This window comes from Cetorhinus maximus, chromosome 2 (assembly GCF_964194155.1).
Source record: "Cetorhinus maximus chromosome 2, sCetMax3.hap1.1, whole genome shotgun sequence".
Classification (NCBI taxonomy): Eukaryota; Metazoa; Chordata; class Chondrichthyes; order Lamniformes; family Cetorhinidae; genus Cetorhinus; species Cetorhinus maximus.
In genome coordinates this window covers 110,291,962-110,308,655 of record NC_135880.1, presented here as the reverse complement: position 1 = coordinate 110,308,655, position 16,694 = coordinate 110,291,962, and the positions used below count along the sequence as shown (strand labels likewise).

Sequence of the window (16,694 nt, the reverse complement as noted above, 5' to 3'; positions counted from 1 at the left end):
TCAGATACTGAAGTAGTCTATGTCCAAATGCAGCAAGGAATCTGAGTCGGACTGCCACTCCACTCCTTTTTTACCTCGGTTTAGCTTTTTACCGAGGTTTTTACCTTGAAATCTTTCCAACTGAGGCAGGATGAGAACAGTGCAGGCAGTGCTTTCTGTCAAGGGCTTCAGAGTGTGACACAAGGAGGCCACATTTCCTTTTTTACAGTACCGGCTGCCATAAGTCAGGTAGGTTTAAAGGCCCAGACACTTTCAAGCCAGGGGGAAGATAGGTTTGTCAGGTAAGTGGTTAGAATTTGTTGGGGTTTTGTCATTGGGCCGGTCACTCGGGGGAATTGGGCACTTGGGAAGGAGGGTGCAGGAGGGTCAGGCACTCGAGGAGGCATGGGGGTTGGCCACTCATGAAGGCGGGGAAGGGTCGGGGGGGGGTTGGTCTCCTTCAGTGGGGGGTTCTGACAGTCAAGGGGAGGTTTGGACTGTCTGGGGGGGCGGGGGTCAGACAGTTGGCACAGAGGACGTTCGGTCAGTCTGGGGGGGTGGGTTTGGGCAGTCGGCGGGCTGGGGGTGTCAGGTTAGGTTGGGTCAGGCCTAGGGGGTTGGGGATGTCCTGGGGTGGAGAAGTCAGGGGTGCGGGGTGACCCTGGAGTGGGGGGGTGTCCCCTGGAGGTTCAGGGGTATGGTGGAAGTCCCGTGGGGGGTCGGTGTGGGTCTGTACAATAGTTACCCAGAAGTGGTTTTAATTCTTCTAACTTTTTCTGTGTATCTATTGATGTAAGATAGTCGGAACCATCCAAAGTTTGCAATTTAAATTGTAGTTTTGAATAGTTCCCAGTGCAAGGCAATTGCCCATTGGACCTTTGCACTTCCCAGGCAATTGCCGTGCAAACCTTACCTGGGAACTTTTGAAGGTGGGGTGTTGGGGATACCCCTCAGTTACACTGCCCTGGAACCTGGAAGTTACGGCCCAAAGACTTGCTGTTAACATACAGAAGACTACGAAGACTTTTTTTAACAGACAGATCCCAGCAATAGCTATTTCTGGGCTTATCAGAAAAGTTGTTTGGGCATGCTCACAGACATGCCCCCCAAATTGCTGCCAGGATGTGAGGGAGCATCCTCCTCTAATCACTTGAGGCCTTTCTGGGTTGCTTTTTTAGGTGATCACAGGCCTTAAACCTCAGCACCATGGGCATCAAAGATTGCATTATTAGCCCATATACCGAGACATACTTCCTGAAAAACATGACATTTAATATAATTTCTCTCAGTTGCATTTTAATAGCTTCTCTGTGATCATTACATGTCTTGAAAGAGACCTAAGTTTCTATATCCAGACAGATTTAATGAGAAAATACACTTCAGTCAATAGAATCCTTCCTTCCTCCCCTCCCTCTCTCCTACCAACCTCACACACAGAGCCACACAAGTCTATAAATATCTAAACACATAAACCCACACACATATACATTAAAGCATTGCTACATAACTCACACTATAAATTGAAAGGATAGAGCTCAAGGACATTATGTTTGACTTGGACCCTGATATATTATTAAATGAGTTCACCACAGAGCTCGCAGAAGAAGAGATTAAATATTTTTTAAAAATTGGAAAACTTACCTAAGCCAACATGTTCATGTGTCTGCCAATAAAACTGACTACTACAAAACAAGTTAAAGGTACATATTCACAGTAACCAAGAAATGGAACAACTACTTCACAGTACTGCAACTATATAAATGAAAATAATGTTGCCTTATTTAATGACTTCTTACATATTCTGTACAATTGGAAATACATTCGTATACATTCATACCATTCCTCCAAGAGAGCAAAATCCCATACTAAATAGATCTTTCCTCTTTTGACATTGCAGAACAGGGATAGTTATGAGGTTACAAGCCCGTACACCATGTGTTGGAACAATGAAGGGCATATTAGGCAGAACAGCCAACTAATTTGGGCTGAAGCTGAATTATCATCGGAGGGAGCAGAGCAGAATTAAATCTGTGTTTAGGTACTCACCATTCCGCTGATAAGCCATTTCACCCACTGCCATTTTAGCCTCAGCGATATTGCATTTGAGACAGACACCAGCCACAGATAAGCAGAAGTCTTGTGAATATAATTAATTCAGGGTCCTATGATGGTTATAACTTTATCAGGATTTTAGCTCAAAATTGTAGAAGTTCTGGCCAGTGCTGGACCACAAGTAAAACCTGGTGCAAGTAGTCTCTTAGGTGCTCTGAAGCTGTAAAGTGAGCCTCAGATTACTGGGTCATAGGATCTCTGCTGTCTGGTTTGCAAGGAGTTTCCAGTTTCTAGATACTTGTTTATGCCTTATTACCCTCTAAGCTGTTTTTGCTTATCATGGGGTATAATTATTAGTTTGATTTGGCTGGAGGAACACCAGGGTGTGGAGGAGCAGCAACAATATCCTCAGCAATCAGAAGGCAACAGGTGAAAGAGGCTGAACAAAGGTGACCACACCCAGAACACCGGGTGTACAGGCCAAGAAAGAAAGAAGCTATACTTCTTCAAAAGGCTGTTGCAGGCTTCTGCAGTTTCCCTCAACAGGGTCTGCTGCCTCATGGACCAGGGGAGCATGCTTTGCCAGTAGTTGTCAAAGTAACCACAACACTTATGTGCTTCACCACTGGTTCCTTTCAAGCTTGGACTGGGCACATCAGTCATATATCTCAGTCTGCAGTATACAGCTACATTAAACAGGTCACCAAGGCTTTGTTTCTGGGGCTGAGTATTTTATCTCCTTTCCCAGTTCACTTTGACAATAAGAGAAAACTCAGGGGTTTGTAGCAGCAGCTGTCTTCCTTGGCATGCAGGGCATCATTGTTGGCACACATATTGCTATCAGGGCATCAGAACATGAGCCAGCAACATCTGGCCAACCACAGGAACAACATTATGCATGTTGATGCAAGGTACCCAGGGTGCTGCCATGGTGCATTTATCCTGAGAAAATCTATCATCCCTCCAAAATCTGACCTTGTGTATAATATGACAGGATGGCTACTGGGGAAGGAAAAGGATACTTTCTACAGATGAGACTAATGATAGCCCTGTGCAAACCCACCATTCACAAACAACATAGATATACAGTGGGAAAACTCAGCAGGTCTGACAGCATCTGCGGGGAGGGATACAGTTAACATTTTGAATCCGTATGACCCTTCACCAGAACTAAGGAAAAATAGAAAAGAGGTGAAATATAAGCTGGTTTAAGTGGGGGTGGGACAGGTAGAGCGGAATAGAGGGCCAGTGATAGGTGAAGATTGCCAAAAGATGTCATAGGCAAACGGACAAAGAGGTGTTGATGGTGATGATATTAGCTAAGAAATGTGCTAATGGGGACATTAAGGGTAGAAAGCAGGAGAAGCAAGTAGCAGATGGCCCTAGTGGGGGTGGGGTGGGGGGGATCGAAATAGGCTAAAAGGTAGAGATAAAACAATGGATGGAAATACATTTAAAAATAATGGAAGTAGGTGGGGAAAGAAAAATCTATATAAATTATTGGAAAAAGGGGGATCGGAAAGGGGGTAGGGATGGAGGAGAGAGTTCATGACCTAAAGTTGTTGAACTCAATACTCAGTCCGGAAGGCTGTAAAGTACCTAGTCGGAAGATGAGGTGCTGTTCCCCCAGTTTGCGTTGAGCTTCACTGGAACAATGCAACAGGCCAAGGACGGACACGTGGGCATGAGAGCAGGGTGGTGTGTTGAAATGGCAAGCAACAGGGAGGTCTGGGTCATGCTTGCGGACAGACCGAAGCTGTTCAGACTGGGTGACAGCTTTGCAGAACATCTTTGGTCTGTCTGCAAGCATTACCCAGACCTCCCTGTCGCTTGCCATTTCAACACTCCACCCTGCTCTCATGCCCACATGTCCGTCCTTGGCCTGCTGCAATGTTCCAGTGAAGCTCAGCGCAAACTGGAGGAACAGCACCTCATCTTCCGACTAGGTACTTTACAGCCTTCCGGACTGAATATTGAGTTCAACAACTTTAGATCATGAACTCTCTCCTCCATTCCCACCCCCTTTCCGATCCCCCTTTTTTCAATAATTTATATACATTTTTCTTTCCCTGCCTATTTCCATTATTTTTAAATGTATTTCCATCCATTGTTTTATCACTACCTTTTAGCCTATTTTGATCCTCCCCCCACCCCTACTCCACCCCCACTAGGGCTATCTGTCCCTTGCTCGTCCTGCTTTCTACCCTTAATGCCCCCATTAGCACATTTCTAGCTAATATCACCACCGTCAACACCTCTTTGCTCTTTTGTCTATGATATCTTTTGGCAATCTCCACCTATAACTGGCCCTCTATTCAGCTCTACCTGTCCCCCCCCCCCACTTAAACCAGCTTATATTTCACTTCTTTTCTATTTTTCCTTAGTTCTGATGAAGAGTCATTCAGACTCAAAAAATTAACCATATCCCTCTCCGCAGATGCTGTCAGACCTGCTGAGTTTTTCCAGGTATTTTTGTTCTTGTTCTAGATTTCCAGCATCCGCAGTATTTTGCTTTTATCTTAGATATACAGTGGGATTGGATAGCTCTACCAAAGAGCTCAGCACTGACACAACCTCCTTCTGTGCTGTATTGCTATGTTTGTATGATAATCAAAGCCATAAAGCCATCATGCCATAGGAATGCTGAAGCAGAAATTCCGGTATCTCAACTGGTCAGGGCTTTCTACCATCTGCCTCAGATAGATTATCCTGCATTGTTGTGGTGTGCTGCAGACTGCATACCCTCACATTGCAGAGAGGCCTGCATTTGGAGGAGGCAAGCAGCAGCAGTTCTCATTGGACAACAAAGAGCAGGAGGAAGGAGAGGAACAAGCAGAGGAGGGAGGCTCACATCAATGCCTTACAGCAAGACATGTGAGGGAGAGAACAGCTCATATATCTCAATTATTCTTCTGATGTGGTCATTTTGTTCACAGGACATATGCAGAGCCGCTCTGAATTAGCTGTCTGGTTACACTCTTCCTTTCATCATATATTAAAGAACATTGAAACCATACAGAAGACTTGTATATCAACTGCACACTGAAAACAAAGAATCAGATGTTTCAACTAAACCACACTACAGAACAAAGTGCTAACTGTGATAAGGGTGATCCATTTAATGGCAAGCATAGTAATTGCTTTCCACTCATTTCTCACCCCAGTGACCAACCTGAAGTGTTTTTCTTTAAAGAGGTTTACTAATTCTAGAACTCCTCAGAGAGATTCTGCTAGTTGCCTCAGCAAAGCTGGAGAAAGGCAGCTATTCCTCACATTGGGACTCTTGACATTCTCATGGTTGGTAACTCTTTATGCTTAAGATTATGAAGGCTCAGCTGTAGATCATTAAATATTGGCATTCTAGCTAAGGTGACTTGCTGGTACCATGTCAGGTATTGATTGAGGGAGTAGTGAAGGAGCAGATGTGCCAACATCCTGAAAGAGGTCAACATGTACCATTTTTATTATGCCACTGCCACGCCTGGGGCTCAGCATTTCCATTCATCTGAAGGAAAACAGACTGCAAAATATAAATTATTCCTTCAAAGTCCCTATCTACTTGGTCCATAATCTGTCCAAGATAGGCACCTGTCTCTGCAAGGTGGAGCACAGAATCTACATGGCAGTCTTCTGATCTTCCAAAGCTCCAAAGTTTGCAAACATAGACTCCTGTTGTGAGCACTGGGTTGCAGCAAACCTGGAGATGAGCACATGACAGGATAGATTGCAGCGTGCTGATGCCATGGGAGATGACACCACAGAGGCTGAAAGCGAACCCCTTCACACTCTGAGCCATGGTACTGAAACTCCTTGGCAGGCCTCCCAATACCTGTATAGCTGCTTATGTGAGGTTAGTAGTCTTATTTCCATGGCTGAGCCTATGACATCCTCACCTCTGTTCTCCTCAGTAGATTTGGGAGAGGACTTCACCATCTCTTTCAGCCACCCATGTTTGGGCCTAAGGGATGCTCTCACAGCCTCTAGGGAAAATTGCTTTCTCCTTGACTTGACTTTCTCTACTATGATCTTCAGAGAAGCATCTGAAAATTGGGGGGTGGGAGGGCCGAGCGTTCAACTAATTTATTTTGTACAGAGTTGCACAGTGAAAATGCATGCAGGGATTCCAGCTTGATTTAAGAGATGCGGCTCCATTTTAAGTCAGTCTTGGCTGTTGTGTCAGAAGTTGCATGAGTTGTGTGGGCAGGCTGCCCAATTCACAATGTGTCTAGGAGGGCAGTCCGTCAATTATATTAAAATGAGGTCCAGGAGTTAAAATTGCGGGTCTCATGTTGACAGCATCATGAGGGTTTCTCACCTATGCTTCCAGCAGTAGCACCACCACTCCACCAATTCAAGTTCTGAGTTAAAATTGGAGTTCTATATTTTATGACACAGTTTAGAAATCGAGCAGAGACTTTTCTGGTATCTATCAAGGTAATGTATGCCAATTCTATGATGCATATGATGAATATGAAGTTACACAATTTGGAATCATAGGGCAGGGATTTTAGGTCTGTGGGCGGGTGTGATCGACGGGCCTGGGGTCGGCCGGGGAACTGACTGCCACTGGCAATTGGCCCCTGACCGTGATTTCACGCTGGCTGGCCAATTAATGGCTAGCCAGCATGAAACATGCACTGAAATGCTCAGTGCTGCTGGGGTGGGATCGGGCGCTGAATGAAAGCTCCCTGAAAGCAGAGAGCTGCCTCAGGGAGCTGAAGGCTTGAAAACAGTTAAATAAAGTTTGTAAAATCAGGAGAAAAATGTCCAAACATCACAATCAGTCACCTGAACATATACATGATAAAATTGCTGTCCATAGATTTTTATTTTTTTTCATTTAATAATAGAAACCTCATCCCACCCTTGGATGAGGTTTCATGATAAATGTAAAGTCCGCTTGATGAATTCGCCTGTCTGCCAAATGTAAGGTTGGATGGGCCACAAAAAATCGGAGACAATTACAACTTTAATGACCTCAATAGGCCTCTTAATTGTCAACGGGTGCACTTCTGACTTTTGCACGCACGCGCCGAGCAAAATATCGTGTGAGCATGGGATGACATCGGGATGCTCGCCCGACATCATCCTGCACAATTTTGCGTCTGATCAGGTCGGGCGCGTGCCCACACGCTAACCTAAATATTCTGTCCATAGTGTCCCTAGTCATATGTAATGCTACATTTTATGATTTGGTGTGAGAAGAATTTTTAAGTCTCACAAATTGAAGTTAAGCTTAAAGCAGAATTTAATCCTCAGTACTACGAGGAGAAGCAAGCCAGAACAAACTAGAGACAAACCAATGGACAACAGCAGTAAACTATAAGTCTCTGTGTCGTGAAAAGCGATGATCAGGGGTCCAACAGAAATTTCTAAACTGCAACCTATGTGATATCCTCTTGTAACATCCCTAACAGACAATCCCTTTTCCTTTGTAGTTAGTTAGGACCACAAACCATTGCATTCAGGTTTAAACTTAGCTTCAGTGGAACTACCATATCAGATTAATATTATTATTATTAATATTATTAATATCAGATTAATGGTTCATGTTTCTAACTTTGACACTGACTGAATCCTTTGGGTTCAAATGTCTTGTTTAAAAACCCACTCATTGGTTGGAATTTTCCCCTTATTGCACTAAGAGTGGCAGCGGGTGTGAAAAACAGCATTCTATCCGTTGGCTACAATGGTGGGTTTTTGTGCCGTATCGCCTGATTCCCACCACATTAATTATGCATGAACGGGAAACACTCTGGATCACAGACTGGCGGCCTCTGATTTGCCCATCCTGGCTGTGAGCTCACCCTTTCTTCACTCCTGGCACCATATTTAAATGGCACTTGTGCACAGCTTTTTTATTGTCTGCAACCCAGGACTGCTCCAAGGAAGACATGGCTCTCAAACAGAAGAAGCATGGTGCTTCGAAATTCAGTGACACCTGACTGGAATGCCTGCTGGATGCAGTTGAGGCTTGCAGTAATGTCCTCTACCACCTTGATGGCCAGATGGGGTCCACCAACCTCACCACTCCAGCTTGGGAAGCAGTGGCAGTGGTGGTCAGTGCCAATGCAGCACAGAAGAGGTCAGCCGCCCACTGCAGAAAGAGGATGTATTTTCTCATCCGTGCTGCCAGGGTAAGTCAACCATCTCATTACTCTCAACTCACACACTCACCAGCCCATCACACATTCACTGGCATCTCACACGCTGCCAGCTCAAGGGGCGTCACCACTCACCCTCACATACACCTTCACATATCCATCCGGCCTCACACCCTCTGCAGTTTGCATCCTCATCTTGTCTATGGCTGCACTCACTACCCACACATGGCAGGCATCCTTATCACCTACGCTGGCATGCTTCCTGTTCACAATCGCCATTTGTCTATATGCAGGACAAGCTTGCACACAATGGAAGGGAGACTGGGGGTGGAGTGGCCAAAATTACACAATTAGCCCACAGTGGGCGGACACAGGGACATCGGAGGCCGCAGGCACTCGGAGGACTGCTGGAGGCTGGGATCCTGCTGAGTGTGAGTCAGGTGACAAGCCTCCGGACTCGATCCTAAATCAGTTGCAAGAGATCCAACGACAATCACAGGACCATCAAGAAGGGATGTCAGCTGCATTCTTCAAATTGCAACGAATGATGGAGAAATCCGTCCGCATTCAATCTGAGTTGATAGTGCCGGCATGCCAATGCACCAAGGCCAACACTGGTAGGATGGTGGCCGCCATGGGGACCTTGGTCTGTACCGTTGCAGGAGCAGCACTTCATTGCTGTAGCCAATGGTGGCATCTATCAGTGGCTACCCAAGAGGTGGGGGACAGGACACCTAGCTTTAACTCTAGCTGCCCCTTCTCCTCAAGGAGTCAGGCAGGAGCCCTTGAGCATCCACAGGGAGGAGGACCAGCAGCTCGAGATCCCAGGAGCCATCCACCCAGGTGACTCGGGACTGCCCGGCCAATCCCAATATCCTCTTCCTGTGACCCCATCACCTCCAGCTCCACAGGTCAAGGAGGGTGCACCTGCCCCACAGCAGGACACCCAAAGCAGACCAGTGTCCTCTAAGTCTTGGCCCTCCATAGGATGCCGGCCCAAGTCATTTCAGACAACAGGTCATAGCAGTCAGCAGGTTGCCTCTGCCTCTCCTGTGAATGTCGGTAAGCACCAAGACCTAGTGGTAGGGTTAGGATAGCTAAAAAGATTTACGAGCACAACGGTGGCACAGTTGTTCACAACATGTATATAACATTCACGACTGTAAATAGAATCACACCCATTTCACATTTCCTCTTGTGTATGCCTCCTTTTTATGATGAGTTGTGTTGCTGTTAATCAGGTGTGATACCATCATCCCTCCCACCACTTATCTCAGATGTCACTATCATAGGCCTTCCATCTATGTAGGGTTCTTCCATATCACCTTTTTTCAGATCACTCTCGATGTCAGTGATGCCTCGACCTTAATGTGAAGTGTGCTTGCGGAAAGAACCTCGTTCACATGCTCTCCAGGGTCATATTATGTTTATTCTTGGCTGTGTAAGATTGAGGCAAAGGTGTTCTCCTATTTTGTCTGCATTCTTGAAAGGTGAAGGTGTAGTGTACAAGGAGAGATGTGTTTACGCATGGAGAAGGATCAGGTGGTGTGTAGCTCCATGTGCTCTCTGTCTTCCAGCAGGGCTTTCATGCTATGAGCCCATATTCAGAGCTCGTGTGCGCTGCTGTCTTACAACTGCATTTCTGACTTTCCAAGTGTACATCTGCTAAGTTCACCAATAAGCAGGAGGACCTTGCCACCTCAACGTGCCAAAGCTCTGCCCCTCTCAGCCCTGGTGCTTGAACCTACAACTTTGAGCATTTCTCAATCTGTAATTGCCTGGATTGCGGCCATAAGTCTCTTGTCACGATGTTGGGATGCAGCGCTGTGCGTTCCATCACCTAAACGCTTGCTGAGATGAGTGATGCTAATTGCTAATGGTGATATTTCACAGTCACTAGATCTTTTGAGCATGCTCTGGAAGCACACATGGTAGCTTTAGACAATGTTGAGGGGAGCAGTGGGATAGGAGCGAGGATGTACTGAGGCTGAAGTCTGCTCTTTATTATCAACAACTTCTGACCTTGAGGGCTTCATGGTGTGTGAGAATTTTGGAGATCGCAAGGGCCAGTGTTGGCCTTGAGGGCACAATGTGCAACTTAAAGGGGAGGCATTTTAATGTCTGGCACGCAAATGGTTGAACGTCATCATCCTCAGGTGGTCCACATGCAAAGTAAGGTGAGAATAAAAGTAGGCTAGCATGCCATGGCCCAGTGTCACCTATCAGTTTCACCATCAAGGTTTCACAGAATGTGTTGTCCTGTTGTGGGAAATGGATCTCTTTGAGGAGCTTTGCCAGATTGAAGACATACAGCTACAAGTTCACTGTGAACAGTGGAACAGTTCCTGGCTCTTGTAGGCTGCAGCTGCGACTAGGATGCTGGAGATGCTTGAAGAGGCAGCACCTTCTGACATCTGATTCTGGAATGCCTTCCTCCAGTTAGCACCTCATCTCAACAAGGACACATGCTCCCAAGACTTCATCATCCTTCAAAGGATCAGGACAATGTGAGCCTGATGTGTAACTATTCCCTCTCATATTGAAGTGCATGGTTGAAATGAGAGGAATAGTGATGCTGGTGTTAATGTTGGCCTATGATAGAGGTCACTTGTCCGAGAGAGTGCTCACTGCAACTTGTCATCCTCCTCATGGAATCTGGTGGCAATGAGGGCCTCACTTGCACCCCTGCTGTGTCTGGCCCATGCTAAGGCCTCTTCCCTGCCAGAGTCATTGGTTAATAATAAAGGGTCACCCATTTAAGACAGATGAGGGAAATTATTTTCTCTCTGAGTGTTGTGAGTCTTTGGAACTCTTTTCCTCAAGAGGTGGTGGAAGCAAAGCCTTTGAATATTTTTAAGGCAGAGGTAGATAGATTCTTGATAAGCAAGGGGGTGAAAGGTTATCGGGGTAGGTGGGAATGTGAAGTTGAGGTTACAATTAGATTAGCCATGATCTTATTGTATGGCAGAGCAGGCTCGAGGGGCTGAGTTGCCTACTCCTGCTCCTAATTTGTATGCTACCAGTATACTGCATGTACCATTTACTGGATACAATGCACTAACACACCAAGCTTACTTTGATGTCATCTTCCAGCCATGTAACAACACCAAGAAGAACGACAAAAACAAAAATGTAATAGAAACACCATCATCTCCAAGTACAAGTACAAAAAACTGAGTGGCTAAAAACAAAAAAACTACTGCGGATGCTGGAAATCCAAAACAAAAACAGAATTACTTGGAAAAACTCAGCAGGTCTGGCAGCATCGGTGGAGAAGAAAAGAGTCGACGTTTCGAGTCCTCACGATCCTTCAACAGAAACTGAGTGGCTATAGTTCTAACCAAATGTTGTGAGTTCAAATCCCTCCATGGCAAGATGTAAAATTAATGAATTTGATAAATCTCTAATTTTATGAACCTGCACTGGAAAAATTGCTGCAAAAGCTTTCAGATTGCCCTAAAATCCCAAGCTGTTCACTAGTGTCAATATAATGTGAAAAAACAACTAATTACTTAATTCCTTTAGTGAATTACAAATGTGGCATTTGTATATTTTTCTCATCTCTTTTTTCACACACATTTTTCCTTTAAAAAAATCCAACGCAGTCCTGCAAACTTCTCCAAAACAGCAATTGTATAAAGTCCAGAGTAACTATGTGCTGAAAACGGCCATTCCAAATATAACAAAAACAAAAATACCTGGAAAAACTCACCAGGTCTGACAGCATCTGCGGAGAGGAAAACAGTTAACGTTTCGAGTCCGTATGACCCTTCACCAGAACTAAGAAATATAGAAATGAGGTGAAATATAAGTTGGTTGAGGGGGGTGGGATAGGTAGCGCTGGATAGAGGGCCAGTGATGGTGGAGGCAAAGAGATTGCCAAAGATGTCATAGACAAAAGGACACAGGGATGATGAGGAACAGCCATTGTTTTATCTCTACCTTTTAGCCTATTTCGATCCCTTCCCCCCACCCCACCCCCACTAGGGCTATCTGTCCCTTGCTCGTCCTGCTTTCTACCCTTAATGTCGCCATTGGCACATTTCTTAGCTAATATCACCACCGTCAACACCCCTTTGACCTTTTGTCTATGATATCTTTTGGCAATCTCCACCTATCACTGGCCCTCTATCCAGCTCTACCTGTCCCACTCCTCCTTAAACCAGTTTATATTCACCTCTTTTCTATTTTTCCTTAGTTCTGGTGTAGGGTCATACAGACTCGAAACGTTAACTGTGTTCCTCTCCGCAGATGCTGTCAGACCTGCTGAGTTTTTCCAGGTATTTTTGTTTCGGATTTCCAGCATCCGCAGTTTTTTGCTTTTATCATTCCAAATATAACCTGACCTACAAAAACCCACCCACAAGGACAAGTAGCTGTGCTAGCTTAAAGCGATTTATTGTGCTCGTTTGTAGCTTGCGATTCCTGGCTGATGGTTATTTGTAGCGTTTTCTTTAAAATTGCAATTTCGAGATTTCAGGGAATGAAATGAATGGTTTACTCCAAACACAGTAAAGGAATCTTTACTGCAGGATCAGCTGGAAGGGGGTGGGCTTTGCTGCTGCTCTGGAATTAGCGGAGGCGGCAGCTGTCAATCAGAGCTGGGCAGGAAGCTCGAGCGCCGGTTCCGGGTTCAGACAGACAGAGGGTGCGCGGGTTTGCAGGTTAGTAGCATTAAGAATTCTACACACGTTACTGTTTAGATATGTATTAAAAAAGCGAAAGTTGTGTTTCCTCTGAAATTGCAAGCGAATATTGTCTATTCAGGTGTTTCTATAGAAGTGGAGCCGTACACGTTTCATTCTTTCCAAAAGACACTTGTGTGCTGAAGGGGCTTTGTGAGCTATTAAACGTCATTCTTACCCAGCCCCTTCAGTTTGACGCATAATCAGTAGTATTTTGTATAAATAGTCATGCAAGTTTTTTTTTAGGGTGAAGGGGGTTATGTCCTGTCCAATTTCACTACTTTCAGGTTGTATTTATGAACTATTAGTCAACGCGCAAAGAGGAAGGACGTGAAAAGGGCCGCTTCAGCCAGTCTGTCTCAAACTAACATGATACACAATAATGCAGTCCAGAATCCCCAACCAACCACATTGACGAAAAAACCCGGCCCAGAACTCGAGACCAATTCAGTGCGGGCCCTGAAGAGGATATGATGTTATGGAGAGGCATTCCCCCACCCAACATCACCTAGATTTAATTTGCAGTATCGGTAACTCCTGAATGTACCAAATCGTTGCCTGAAATAAAACTTGTTCCATAAGTCGACATTTCTGTCAAAAATACCAGCTGACATCTAGATCCTAGTTCAATGCTTGTGTAACCTATACTTATGTCCTGTGCCACCCCACCACCTCAAATAGCCTGCCTACATGGACCAAATTTAATGTTTTCATTATTTTAAAAACTTCAATGAGACCTGTTTGAACAGTATGCTTCCAAGAGTGTATGAAGTCCCAGCTCTCTAAGCTCGTTGTACATTTTTATTTTTGTTTTGCTTTTAAATGTTCTGATCTCTTCTCGAGCTGTACAAAAGCATAGTATTGTGAATGCTGGGATTCTGAAATAAAAGCCAAAGATGCTGGAAATGCTCAGTAGGGCAAGCAGCTTTTCTGGAGAGGGAAACAGAGTTTAAGTTTCAGGTTGATCATAAGATCTTTTGCCAGAACATTCTGACCAAAGGTGATCGACCTGAATCATTAATTCTTTCTCCAGAGATGCTGTCAGACTTGCTGTGTATTTCCAGTACTTTTGGTTTTTATTTCATCCTCGTACTGTATTTTCTTTTGTAGCATTGCACCTTCAGGGATCCATGCACTATAACAATTAGGTTTTTCTGCACCTCCACAGATTGCATGGTGTACTCACGCTTGGCATTGGCCTGACAAGAGTACCCAGAGTGCCTGTTTAAGCACCATTGGCTAAGTTACGCCTACCCAATACTGCCTTTTGGGGACTGAGTTCCAAATTTCCAGATTTGAAAAAGTACTTTTTGATTTTCACTCCTGAATAATTTTACAATTGTTTGCTCCAGTTCTGGATTTCCCTCACAAAAGGGAAGTTTTTTTCTACCTATCCTATTGAATTATTTTAACATTTTAAAGCCCCTATTAGGTCATCCCTCAAAAAGCAATACAAGTCAAGATTACGCAACTTGCCCTGGCATCATTTTGGTAAATTTGCACTGTTCCTTTCTAGACCAGGCAGATTCCTTGGATCTCTCCAACACCTACCTACGGTCTGTCATGACATTCCTGTTGGCCATTTTCTTTTATACCACACTGGTGGGTTTCTATCCACCCGTCATCTTGCCAATAAAAGGTCATTCTGAAAGAACGCTACTCGCCCTGCCATATGAAAACATAGCAGCCCTTTTTACCTACCCTCCCATGCCAAAATCATCGCAACAGTGAGGGCAGCAGCATGCAAGTACAACCTTGTGCTAATCTAACTTCCATCAGAAATAAAAGCACCATGTTCTATTTTATTACAGTGAATTCCTAAGTGCGCAAAATCACCCTGATGCTTTTTGCACTGAACTCCCTGGGTGCTTTCAATTGCCTTTTTTTAAAACATCTTTTATGCCTCTTGTAGGTGACACCTGAGTCCCACGATTGTGGGAGGTTGTTTTATTTGTGGGACTGAGGGGAGGGGCGGGGGTGTTGGTGGGGGTCCCCTGTTACATTACACTTTGCTACTTGGTGTGCCACTGCTACAGTGTTATGAAGACCTGGAATGTACTGGTGTCTTGAGAGACTTCAGCATCATGCAGCTGCTACTCTGGGTGGTTTGGTTTTCATAAATTTCTTCTTTCTGTACCACTTGCTCCTGCGCTAAGTCTTCAGGAAAGGAGGGTAGAAACCAAGAATGGCTGCATATCATCCCCATAGGACTAGGAAGACAACAATAGTAGTTGGAGGTTGTACCGTGAGAGGCTTCACTGGGTTTTCAGGCCAACTGTGCAGGTGCTCAGTCGGTAACCTGGTGCTAGCATGGTGTTGCTGACCTCACCATTTCCAACAACAAGAGCCATGTGCCTCTCCATGAGCTGCACGGCCTTCTCAAAGTGGATGAGCTACTAAGGTTGGGGAGCTCCCTCCTGTGGCCTGTCTGTGGTATGTAAAATGCAGTGAATTTTCCTGCAAGATGTGCGATTGAGTAAGGGTAAAACCAGAGGTTGAATGTCTGCCAGTAAGACCTCGACAACGTTTAGGCTTGGGCTGATAAGTGGCCAGTAACATTCGTGCCACGCAATGTCAAGCAATAACTATCTCCAACAAGAGAGAATCTAGCCATCTCCCCTTGATGTTCAATGGCATTACCATCACTGAATCCCCCACTATCAACATCCTGAGGTGAGAGGGTGGTCACCATTGATCAGAAACTTAACTGGACCAGCCATATAAATACTTTGGCTACACAAACAGGTCAGTGACTGGGAATTCTGTAACAAGTAACTCACTTCCTGATATCCCAAACCTGCCCACCATCTGCAAGGCACAAATCAGGAATGTGATGGAATACTCTCCACAAGCTTGGATGAATGCACCTCCAACCACAGTCAAGAAGCTCAATACCATTCAGGAACAATCACCTCTCTGGATTGTCACCTCATCCACTAGCTTAAACATTCACTTCCTCCACCACTGGAACACCACGTCAATAGTGTGTACTAACTATAAGTTGCACGGCAGCAATTTGCAAAGACTCCTTTGTCAACACCTTCCAAACCCATGATCTCTTCCATTTAGAAGAACAAGGGAAGCAGTTGCATGGGAACATCACCACCTGCAGGTTCCCTTCAAAGCCACACATCAGCCTGACTTGTTATTACATCTCTGTTCCTTCACTGTCACTGGGTCAAAATCCTGGAACTTTCTCCCTAACAGCACTGTGGTTATATCTACACCACATGGACTGCAGCGGTTCAAGAAGAAAGCTCACTACCACCTCTTGAGGGCAATTAGGGATGGGCAATAAATGCTGGCCTAGTCAGTGACACCTACATCCCGTGAACAATTTTTAAAAATGTGGCGTAAGAGGCTGTTAAAGTAGAGGGGGGAATTTTAGGCTAATAATGGCTGTTGATCAGAAAGCATTGTGAAGAGTGAATTGCTTTAAGAGGCTGAAGTTTGTTCTGGTGCCCAGCTTGGACAAAGAAGGGTGATGTGCAGTGTGTTATATAGCCTGCCTTGCTGAGGATGGAGAATGTCCTATGCACTGTTTGGGGTTGAGGGAGCTGCCAGTCAGTGTTGGTGCCACCTCTTTTCAGGTGACATGACTGATAATTCTGGGTAACCTGTTGGCACCCACACTCAGGTAACTGTTCATTCTGCCTTCTGTGCCTTTGGAAGTCTGAATAAGTCAAGTTTTGTATTTTTTTTCTCTGGCTTGGTGCCATGCCCTACCCTACTCTGGACATGGGTGGTGCTTGAATGTTCTTGATTATATCCAAGTATTATCAAAATATTGATTATAAATGCAGTGAAGTTATTTGAGAATGAAGTTAAAGAGCTGAACGTTGTTCCTCCTCTTACCTGCTTGTACCCCAGCCTG

At 45.0% G+C, this 16,694-nt stretch overlaps 1 protein-coding gene across 6 annotated transcripts in view; it reads left to right on the top strand.

Moving 5' to 3' along the window:
- Positions 1-12,732: 12,732 nt before the first annotated feature.
- Positions 12,733-16,694, top strand: part of fancc (FA complementation group C) — a 238,349-nt gene continuing 234,387 nt past the window's right edge. For all 6 annotated transcript variants that reach the window (XM_078568327.1, XM_078568308.1, XM_078568290.1 and 3 more), the window contains exon 1: positions 12,733-12,799. The gene's annotated coding sequence lies outside the window, so the exon portion shown is untranslated. The remainder of the gene's footprint in view (positions 12,800-16,694) is intronic.